Raw genomic sequence first — 12,710 nt, forward strand, 5'->3', positions numbered from 1 at the left:
ATGGGAACCGTTCATGTGTTAGATAGCTAGCCAACAACAAGCTAGAGGGCATGTGAACGAGCAACATGGTATTGTTTACGAAAATGACTTACATGTAACATGTGCGATAAACCTTCAAAATGGGAAGGGGTGTTTACGTGTTGTTTCCATGATGGAAAGATAGGAATTTGAGTCCTGACAAAAACGCCTGTGATCGATGCTATATTAGATGATTCTTGTGGATCTAGTGGCCTTCTGATACCTGCTATAACTGATGTGATGGGAAATCTTGTTCCCATTCGGGCAATCTTATTTTTAAGTGATTTCAAAGTCGTTGGCCCCCTTCGTTTTCTTGGTCATGGTGGAACTACAAATTTAAGCATTACATCAAGCTATCAAGGTATTTATGTAAAGGAGCATGTAAGGGAACACGTACCTAATTCGGCCCCACCATCATCTTTAAGGAAGAAGTTGTCTCTGGCAGGACTAAATCTCGGCTGGCGATCGTGATTACTTAGGTGTTGAGAACCTGCTGCTGAAACTGGGTCTAGTGTGAATTGTTCTTGGGTAACTGGATTGGCAACAGGTGGCTGGGGAACATGTGGTTTGGTATTTTCTCCGTCTACAGCTTTTAGACCAACCGATGTGGGGTTAGGTCGAAGCTTTTTATGTTGGTGTTTCGCATTACAATATTTTTTTGCCTGGTCATCATTTTCAACTAGATTAGAGTGACTCTGAGTCTGAGACCTTGTTTTTACTCTGTTCACTGCATTTGTTTGTGATCTGACATGACCGAGCTTGAACCCTTTTATTTTTAGGTGAGTCTGTCGGCCATTGATCTTCCTGTTGAACTATGTTCTTCACCTTGTTGGTATTTGAAACATCCTTACGTGAAGTCCACGATGCACGCTGGAGATAAACGGTACTTCAATCAACAAAATCATATACATGGTTGATACGATTATGGAACATAAGAACAACAAGCCAAGACATGATGAAACATATGTTATTATTATGTGTTAACTGAGCAGATGATAATGCTATAACTTGGGCTGGGTTGGACGGATACATCACGAGTTATTGAAGATGCAACAATAATGCCAATGAAAAGAGCGAGCAATCACCTTGGGGGGTGGAGTAGGGTGCTTGACAAGGGCATCCTCTTTACTCGAGTCTCCCTCGGACTCTTGTTCGAGTAGGATCAAGTTCTGAATAAGAAAATTGATTGTTATCGATGGAGACAGGGAGAGGGGTTTGATTGTTCACTGGTGATGCCTATATTTTCTCTCCGGCCCTCTTTGTACTCTAGTACAGTATCTTTAGCATGCATTAGAAAAAAATGCTAACGAGATTTATCACGGAACTTTGAGTAGAGCAGTAGAAGGGCAAATTAGTAGTAGCAAGTAGATGATAGCTCAAAAAGGAATAAAGCGTAGATCAAAAATAAATGGTTTCCATGTGCATGCCAATTGATGAGTACAAGATTTATAAACATGCAGTTTAATAATGTCGACTAATCACTCCGCAGGCTTGACTTCTACTACAGTCATACCAGATAGCACCAAACAGATTGTAGGAAAAGTAAACTTCAAACCCCTAAAATAGATCGCACGAAATTGATGTTCGGAAATGAAATGCATAACGGAAGAAGCTACACACCAACCTTCGATGGGGGGTGGACGGGTTTACGCTTTGGTTTCGCGCGGTGGACCGGTTGGGCGCGGGGTCTACCCATTTCACCGTGCGGTAGACCAGGGAGTCGGGAAGCAGATCCGACGCAGCGGCGGAGGTGGACGGCGTCCCCGAGCAGGATCCGGCGCGGTGGGCGTCGGCTACGGTGGAGCACAAATGGTGCGGTGTGCGCCTTCGTCGGGGAAGCGGCTCCGGCTTGCTTGACAACGTCTTCTCAGACACTACAGCGGCTGGTCAGGAGGTTGTGGTGGCGAGGTGGGATGGTGGTGCACTGCCGTCGTCGAGCGAGATGCTCCGATTCCGTGGGTGACGCGTGAGAGATGTGGGATTCGGCGCCTGTGCCGGTGGTATGTTTTAATGGCTGGGGTGAGATTGGCCTTGGCCCGTATAAGAGAAGAACCGCTGGGGACGTTTTTGATGAAAGGATAAGATGGGAAATTCGAACATTTGAAAATTGGAGGCGGCAACCGGAGCTATTTTCGCCGGTGTTTTGGGGCTTCGTTGAAATTATTTGGTGGATGCGCGAAAAAATGGATGCGGTCCGACCCCATCAAGGTCTCATTTGTAAGCATGGGCGGTACGACAGCCATCCTACCTTGTTTTTTTAGTGAATATCCATTCATATATATATGTGTTTTTTCTGAACATTTGAGTGCTTAAAACGGACTTCATATGACAAAGTTGCGCCTATTTTAGTGAACACTGCGTGGAGCCGATTTCGAAAATAAAACATGGACTAGGTACTAAAAAACATATATAGACTCGTTCTCCGCATTAAAAAGATTGATGTATCAAGGATCTTAGTATATGTAAAATAACCTTGAGCTATTCATTATCATACACGTAGAATTGAAGACTTCAGATATTTCTTTATATTTGAAAGAAACGCCATGTTTCATCCGACAACATTTATCATCTCATTGAGTTGGCGCTGATTTTATATGTGGTGACGAAAACAATTGAGGCTCCTTTGATTTATAGGATTTAGATCCTACGGGAATTATTCTACACTATTGGTTATATTCATAGGGAACATATCCTATATTAATCTTGTACTACAAATCCTATATGAACAAAACATTAGGTCATCCCTCATGGAAAAAACCCTTTGGTACAATCAAAGAAACTCATATTCCCATAGGATTCAAATAAACAAGATGTACATATGTTTTTCCTATCCTATGACTTAAAGGACTCCTGAAATGGCTCGACAACAAAGATCATAGATTCCGAGTTGTGCATCGAGCAAAAGATATTGAAAATTCTTGATCGATCGAATTTCAAAATGATTTTCAAAAGAACTAAAGTTTTGCCATTGATCACATAATTGGTATGTATATAGGTTCTACTTATAATAAAATATGTTTCTGTTTATTGGGATTGCGTTAGAATTACATGCATCACAATGTCTCGGGACTATTTCGGTTTTTACCTCTTCTTTTAGAGTTTGCCCTATCTAAGATTATTTCTGACATTCGCCAATGTTTGCAAGGAATGGCATGCAGTCGATTCCCACCCTGTTTCGGAAAAAATGAAGAAAAAAAAAGTGAACTTGTAGCTATAAAATGATAAGCTTGAATTTTGATATGTTTTTTTTAAAAAAACTAGCTTCAAAATATGGCCTACAATTTTATATAAACAACCATGGGTCTTAACGAAAATGCCCAAGGTAAAATGTGCATTACCATTTTGGGGAAAGGTGCAATAAGATTTCATTTTTTGTGGGAAACAAATTTTTGTTGTTTTTTTTGCCTTTTCTGAATAGCTAAAAAGGTGTCATCTTTTTTCCATACATTCCATAATGTCATAGAACGTAAGCATCCGGTGTCCAGATATAGCAACAATTCAGTATAAGACAATACTAACATAGTTTCCATAAAGTACTCGCTAACACATAAGAAAACAAAAGATCTAGATGATGACCCAAGAAACAACATCCTTGTATATAATAACAATCTATTGACCATATGGCGGCTTTTGCATCACCCTATCAAAATCATCTGCCTTCAAACACGAGAGCAGAATGTCGATAGGTGCTTAAACATGTTCCAAGATCCTCTTGATGATCTCATGGATATCTGCATCAGCCGAATTGGGATCAAAATTGTCAGCCACTAGCTTCTGCTGAAAAAGAAACATCAGTGTTGAAGGCATCGATCTTAGGAGTCCCACATTTCATTACTTGCAAGACCAAGATGATCAAATTCCCTTTACTTCGTAAGAATGTCTGGATCACTGGCACGATCGAAATCTTTGCTAGTACCCTCCTTTGGCCGAATTCAAATTTGCATCAGATCTTGGTGCCCATGCCTTTGGTACATGCGGGTAATTTTTTGCCAATATGTTGTGCATTGCACATAGCGTCCTACTGTACAAGGGTACTTCTACATATCTTCTTCCAAATATAATTTAATTTATTTCGGTTTGGATTCAATTTGTTTCAAAATTGTCTGATATACCATTTGTATTGGTAGGAGATGCAGCTTTGAATTTTAATCATTGTTTCTAGGTGCCACACTTGCAGGGTACAGTCAAGCATTTTATCCAATGTTTCATGTCTTGACACATCTTTTTCGTAATGCAGGTTGAGACCCCCAGCCTCTGCATCAAAATGATGCACATGGATTATTTTAGTATGGTATTCAACAAAATATGATAAGATGCAAAAATCAAACCTTGGACAAATATGACACATGCTCACTTGGGTAGAAAGCCAATCAAAGCGATACAAATTACATTGCAGAGTCCTTGCATGTTAAACTATATATTGCCAAACACCACATATATTAAGGGACACATATTAATTTCGATACTACTACTTTTATGATAGAAGATTTGTAACTACAAACATTGTGGGATGTGGCTGCCCTCCTCAATCTACTCACTTGTCTCATCGGCAACCGTCTCCACCTCTCTACATGCACATATGGGTACACCTTCTTCACACCCGAAGAAGATTACGAGTTTCCTGTAATGCTCCTCCACTTGTAGTAGGTGTGCTCCTTTTTCATAGATGAATTCTGTTTTAGGATGGAGATGTTCTCCTTTTTCAGATGAGTTCTCTTTTAGGATGGAGATGTTCTCCTTCCTTAGAGACCCGTTCTGATTTACCATGGAGAGGTTCTCCTTCGGTAGAGAGAGTTCTCCTTTGATAGAGATGAGTGCTCATTAAAGAGTACGTCATACTCATTCCATAGCTTCACAGCACGGTTTACCAGATGTGCGTTCACATCTCGGAGCTTGGACGCATGGTCAATCAACTCGCGCAACTCATCCAGGAGCGACTGCCGGATTACTTGCAGAGACGCTTCATGTTGTCGTCCTTCATTAGATGGTAGATTCACAGAGCGACACTGTGTGACACATGATATTATACTAATAAAGTGCAAGAGTGTAACTTCAATAGTAATATAGTACTCCAAAAGTTTCCAGGACTTAAACTTCAATACTCATAGTAATATGTACAAGACTAACTTCAATAGTAATTGCAATATGTATAAATTTCAATTGCAATACTGTAGTAATATGAGTACTCCGGAGCTTGGAGTAATAAAGTTTCAAACTAAGAACGAAAGATGAACTAATAAAGTTTGCCCTATGCATCAATCATTGGAGAGGCTGGATCTCCAGTTCGAAAGGGGGGAAAAAGACTGCAGTGAAGTTTCAAGTTTGCATTGAAGTTCGAAAGTGGTAATGGAGCTAGTACTAGTGCAGTAGAAATCCTTTGTGCCTTGTTTGGTTGACGTGTTTTCACATGGTTCAGTGAGTAATATCTGGGTCTTTCTTAATAAGAACACATTTTATCTGTTTGGCAGGAGAGTATTGGACAGGATCAGAGTTGCGGGGATCCTCAGGAAACACTTCCGCGCATGTTGGGTGGACGTGGAACCGCAACACCTCTCTGCTCTCGCGTTTCTGGTCGTTGCACATACGTGCTCCGATTGCTGCTTCTCCTTCCAGGCCTCCACCCCGTTCTAGCATGGATCGGGCTGAGGGATTGATTCCAATGCAAAATTACAAGTCCTGAGGCCTGCTGGCATGGATTACGTGAATAGAAATTGGACGCTTCACTAATAAGGCCCGAGGAACCCCTAAAAAAACTAATAATGCCCCAGGACAGGCTATCTCTCAGGTTGTCCTGATCTGCCGCAAATACTCACGCCAAAACATGCTGAATGAAGTATTTTGCACCAAATCCCCTCCGAATAATACTCAGTAGGGGGCTAACTAGTTTTAAACCAATGATTAAACTACATGAACCATTGACCTCGAAGCTCTCCTCCTTGGAGAGGACCGACTCCCCGGCGACGGCGAGGTTGTCTTGCGAGTACGCAGCGGGGCTTGTCACGTCTGAGCCCACGGAGAGGTCGTTGATCCGCTGCCGCTTGGTGGGCACATCAGACTCAACGGCGAGGCCGCCATGCGCCTGCTGCAGCTGCTGTAGGGGGGCGTGCGAGTTGGCGGCGAGGTCATGTAGTTGCTGCTGGGGGATTACGACGGTGGGCCGCACACCTAACATGCCCCCTAGTCCACTCGTGGGATTCATCGCCGGAAGATGGGGGTGCAGGGAGGCGCTAATACAGAGGTTGTGGATGGTACAGCCGCCGATGAGCACTGTACAGGTTGGGGCTATAGGATTTTGAAGATGAATGGGGAGAGGCGGCAGGGGCCTATAAATCGAGAGGAGTGAGGTAGCGAGAATTCCCGCCACGGGATTCAAATTAACCCCATCTGCAATTCATACAAGGTGTTGAAATTTTCAAGTTATTTAAACTAGGGATCACACCGAAGGAGACGAAGCGAGAGCAGTCACGGGGCCCCTCTTATTTATGGTGTCTTCCCTTTTTAGGGTGATGATGACTGTTGTGCAAGGTTTGTCAATGCGCAGGAGGTGCGAGCAAGCGAGCGAGCGAGGCCGACAATGAGACAGAGATTTTTTTTTCGAAAGAGAGGGACAACCGAAGGATCCTGAAGGACCTAGAATTCCAATACGCATCAGATCACAGTTTATAACAGGACACAAAATAAACACGAAATTATTAACTCCCTAACTTGGAGAGAGTGTGTGTCTGTTTTTTTTTTGCGAAAGAGAGAGAGAGTCTTGAGGCGTCTTCTCTTGACAAAGAAGATGGCTGGCATTTTGCCTACCTACCGCAGGTGACTTGTGCTCACTGAAGTGTGGGACCTCATGCATAGGAACCACACGTAAGTGACAGACCTGTTGGTGTCATAACTCGGGTTCTTATTATAGTGTATAAGTACAAAGTTTCCTATGGTTCCAAGGGTAGGAAGCCAAGTTAACTCATTTACATGATAGTATTTTTTCCATGATGCCAAGTTAACTCATCTATCAATTGGTACATTTTGGTTATATTCAAAATTTTACTTGAAACTTGTTGGTCATGCCATTCTACTACTTGGCTAACACAATTTTTCAGCTCGGGAAGGTAGGGGAGGGGGCATGATGCTACCCTGAATTTGTGGGACCCCAAAAACTTGCAAATACGAGCGATGCATCCAAAAGAAACACTCGTCCCCTCCCCGCATGATTTTTCCCTACCTAAATTTGAAGCCAAGCCAAAGGTGGTTCAAAAAAGGCAATCAAATAGCATGGATTGTTCATCATTTTCTACATAGCTAGGGAAAATACCATACTGCCATACCAGTGTTTTAGAAAATAGCCCTTCAAATAGTTTGGCAACATGTTGGACTTCATCCAGCTTAATTTCTTCCCACATGTGAGCTTGGTACTACTACACAAGAACCATGCCAAACTTTTGAATTAGGGCCCAAGTTTATGTATATATTTGCAAATTTTCACTCACGCATCAAAACTTTGCAAAACATGTGCATTTTGGGTTGTCGCACATATAAATATGCCTTGACTTGTCTACCACCAATCCAATTTTCATTTGTGGGGAAACATGTGACAAGATACATCATGCCAAAGTTTTGTACTAGGACATGGACACACTCAAACTAAACACGGTAATATGCGATAAAACATCGCACACATAAATAGACGACATGTATAGAATCATACATTTTTTAACACAGAAAAGTCCCGAAGGACCTGGCGGCACTGCTTTTATACTATGAGGGTGGGATTACAGATTGCAAGGACAACTCTCTAAGTAAAAGGAAACTACAGAAAAGACATCCAAAAGTACAAAAAGAACCCTAGATCTAGAAAAGGAAACTCCATCTGGTCCTTCTCCAACGAGCTCAGATCTTAGCCTCGAAGCGCGATCATCTTCTCCATCGAGACCGGCAAGACCAACCACCTACCGTCTCGTTGGCTTATGCTCGCACGTTCGCTCGTGTTGCAAGTATTCGAGCAAGTCGCCGCTCATGTCGCAACCATCATTGCTGCAATCTACCTTAAACAGGGAGGGATATCTATTAATCGAACTGCTTCCTCCTACGTCTTCGAGGATGCCGTCGCATCTCGGGCACGCGAGACTGGGCAGGTTTCTTACGCAGCGCCCATCCCTGTGAACGCACTGCTTAATACAAGGAAATTAACATGACTGTTGGCCCAAAGAAAAATACAGTTGGGTGGAACCTAGTGAAGAAAGTACTAACCTGGTATAGTGGACGCCGTGCTATTTGAAATCACAAACCGCAGGTGAACGATATTCTCGTCCCATTCGGTTGGAGAAAACATCCACTGGTAAACTCCATGACTTCAGACGAGAGACTTTCACCTTGCAAGACGCCCTGGCATCCCGGGCACGCGCGACCGGACAGGATCCTAGAGCAGCTGCCGCATACCAACTTCTTGCACCCACAGCACTGCTTAATACAAGGAAATTAACACGGTCGTTGGCCCAAATTAAAATACATCCGGATGAACCTAGTGAAGAAAGTACTAACCGACGATATTGCGAGGAGGTTGTATGGGTTGAGAGCACACTCGCAGACTCAACGAGTCTTCTCAATTTAGCAAAGTCGACAGAAACTCTAATGCTACCAGGGGGAACCTCCATTCCCAACGATTCTAAATGGAATATGAATTTAGAGGATGGGAAGGAGATAGGGATAGAGGGTTGTAGTCTTCGACTTGTATATTATATATAGGCGAGGGAATTGCATATTCCACCACCTCCTACTCGTACTTAGCTCATTGGAGGTGAAAAAAATTAAAGAGGAGAGATGCATGTTCCCAATGCGTTTTTTACTCCACTTCATAATTTATCTTGGAAAACCCGCATGTACACTTATTTGTGGACGGAGGGATTATGTTGCACAAAAGACCATTTGGACGGATATTTTCTGTTTCCACCATGTACTGCTCCAATCTGTTGTGATTCCACCACTTAATCATCTAATGAACCAATTATACTGGTAAATATTCTCTTACTTTGCCTCTCTAACATTTCCATGACATTGAGTCCCTGAAATGCGGGGCCCACAAGTTGGGGGACCCAGCTGTCAATGACCTAGAGTCATGAAAGGCCAAGCCAGAGAATCCCCTTTGGGTAGAGCGGACTGCGGCTCTTCTCGCTGACCGTGAACATTTGCGGCGCGGCTTGTCTGACTTGCTAGTAGCAAGTCACGGTGCTACAGTTCTCTAACTTGCTTCGACAATCGTCAGATCAGTAGTGAAGGACACATCTTACTCGCAACACTGTACATGGTGTACTGTAGGGACGCGAAACAGTATTGTTCACTATTCGTAGTGTTTTTTTTCATTTTTCTGATTTTTTTTGAATTTTATGCCCATTTGAATCTTTTGGTTAAACCCTAGGTTTGACAAAGATTTAAACAAGTTTAAAATATGAAAATGAAAAGGTAAGCATGGATCCTTCTTAGTCACTCTAAAATGAAGCTTTTGGGATGTTCTTGAAATTTCCATGCTTGACTTCATAAGACAGAGTTTAGGGTTAGGGGTAGATATATACATGATTTGTCTGGTTTGAATATGTCTAGACCTTGTTTATCAACTTTAATGCTTACTATATGACATAAGAAAACTATTTGCTTTGTTTTTTCATTTTTCTGATTTATTTAATTTTGATGCCCATTTGAATCTTGTCAAATCCTAGGTTTGACCAAGATAATTTAAACAAGTTTAAAACATGAAAATGAAAAGGGAAGCATGTATCCTTCTTAGTCATTCTAAAATGAAGTTTTTGGGAGGTTTTTCAAATTTCCATGTTTGAAACCCAAAACCACTTCTCTTCATGCTTGACTTCATCAGACAGAGTTTAGGGGTTAGGGGGTAGATACATGGTTTGTCTAGTTTGAAACTTTGAATATGTCTAGACATTGTTTATCAACCTTAATGCTAACTATATGACATAAGAAGACTATGTGCTTTGGTTTTTCATTTTTCTGTTTTTTTTTTGAATTTTCTGCCCATATATTTGAATCTTGGTCAAATCCTAGCTTTGACCAAGATTTAAACAAGTTTAAAACATGAAAATGAAAAGGGAAGCCTGTATCCTTCTTAGTCACTCTAAAATGAAGCTTTTGGGATGTTCCTGAAATTTCCATGTTTGAAACCCAAAACGACTTCTCTTCATGCTAGACTTCATAAGATCGACATGCGGTAGATACATGATTTGTCTGGTTTGTACATACCTAGACCTCGTTTATCAACTTGAATGCTTACGATATGACGTAAGAAGACTATGTGCTTTTGTTTTTCATTTTCTGATTTTTTGAATTTTGTGCCCACCCATTTATATCTTGGTCAAATCCTAGGTTTGATAATGATTTAAACAAGTTTACAATATGAAAATGCGAAGGTAAGCATGGATCCTTCTTAGTCACTCTAAAATGAAGCTTTTGGGAGGTTTTTGAAATTTCCATGTTTGAAACCCAAAACCACTTCTCTTCACATGCTTGACTTCATAAGACAGAGTTTAGGGGTTAGGGGGTGTAGATACATGATTTGTCTGGTTTGAATATGTCTAGACCTTGTTTATCAACTTTAATGCTTAATATATGACATAATAAAACTATTTGCTTTGGTTTTTCTTTTTTCTGTTTTTTTTTTTAATTTTGATGCCCATTTGAATCTTGTCAAATCCTAGGTTTGACCAAGATAATTTAAACAAGTTTAAAACATGAAAATGAAAAGGGAAGCATGTATCCTTATTAGTCATTCTAAAATGAAGTTTTTGGGAGGTTTTTGAAATTTCCATGTTTGAAACCCAAAACCACTTCTCTTCATGCTTGACTTCATAAGACAGAGTTTAGGGGTTAGTGGGTAGATACATGGTTTGTCTAGTTTGAAACTTTGAATATGTCTAGACCTTGTTTATCAACTTTAATGCTAACTATATGACATAAGAAGACTATGTGCTTTGGTTTTTCATTTTTCTGTTTTTTTTGAATTTTCTGCCCATATATTTGAATCTTGGTCAAATCCTAGCTTTGACCAAGATTTAAACAAGTTTAAAACATGAAAATGAAAAGGGAAGCCTGTATCCTTCTTAGTCACTCTAAAATGAAGCTTTTGGGATGTTCTTGAAATTTCCATGTTTGAAACCCAAAATGACTTCTCTTCATGCTAGACTTCATAAGATCGACATGGGGTAGATACATGATTTGTCTGGTTTGTACATACCTAGACCTCGTTTATCAACTTGAATGCTTACGATATGACATAAGAAGACTATGTGCTTTTGTTTTTCATTTTTCTGATTTTTTTGAATTTTGTGCCCACCCATTTATATCTTGGTCAAATCCTAGGTTTGATAATGATTAAACAAGTTTAAAATATGAAAATGCAAAGGTAAGCATGGATCCTTGTTAGTCACTCTAAAATGAAGCTTTTGGGAGGTTTTTGAAATTTCCATGTTTGAAACCCAAAACCACTTTTCTTCACATGCTTGACTTCATAAGACAGAGTTTAGGGGTTAGGGGGTATAGATACATAATTTGTCTGGTTTGAATATGTCTAGACCTTGTTTATCAACTTTAATGCTTACTATATGACATAATAAAACTATTTGCTTTGTTTTTTCATTTTCTGATTTTTTTTAATTTTGATGCCCATTTGAATCTTGTCAAATCCTAGGTTTGACCAAGATAATTTAAAAAAGTTTAAAACATGAAAATTAAAAGGGAAGCATGTATCCTTCTTAGTCATTCTAAAATGAAGTTTTTGGGAGGTTTTTGAAATTTCCATGTTTGAAACCCAAAACCACTTCTCTTCATGCTTGACTTCATCAGACAGAGTTTAGGGGTTAGGGGGTAGATACATGGTTTGTCTAGTTTGAAACTTTGAATATGTCTAGACCTTGTTTATCAACTTTAATGTTAACTATATGACATAAGAAGACTATGTGCTTTGGTTTTTCATTTTTATGTTTTTGTTTTGAATTTTATGCCCATATATTTGAATCTTTGTAAAATCCTAGGTTTTACCAAGATTTAAATAAGTTTAAAACATGAAAATGAAAAGGGAAGCCTGTATCCTTCTTAGTCACTCTAAACTGAAGCTTTTTGGATGTTCTTGAAATTTTCATGTTTGAAACCCAAAACGACTTCTCTTCATGCTAGACTTCATAAGATCGACATGGGGTAGATACATGATTTGTCTGGTTTGTACATACCTAGACCTCGTTTATCAACTTGAATGCTTACGATATGACATAAGAAGACTATGTGCTTTTGTTTTTCATTTTCTGATTTTTTTGAATTTTGTGCCCACCCATTTATATCTTGGTCAAATCCTAGGTTTGATAATGATTTAAACAAGTTTAAAATATGAAAATGCAAAGGTAAGCATGGATCCTTCTTAGTCACTCTAAAATGAAGCTTTTGGGAGGTTTTTGAAATTTCCATGTTTGAAACCCAAAACCACTTCTCTTCACATGCTTGACTTCATAAGACAGAGTTTAGGGGTTAGGGGGTGTAGATACATGATTTGTCTGGTTTGAATATGTCTAGACCTTGTTTATCAACTTTAATGCTTACTATATGACATAAGAAAACTATTTGCTTTGGTTTTTCTTTTTTCTGATTTTTTTTAATTTTGATGCCCATTTGAATCTTGTCAAATCCTAGGTTTGACCAAGATAATT

Source organism: Lolium rigidum, chromosome 3, assembly GCF_022539505.1.
Source record: "Lolium rigidum isolate FL_2022 chromosome 3, APGP_CSIRO_Lrig_0.1, whole genome shotgun sequence".
Lineage (NCBI taxonomy): Eukaryota > Viridiplantae > Streptophyta > Magnoliopsida > Poales > Poaceae > Lolium > Lolium rigidum.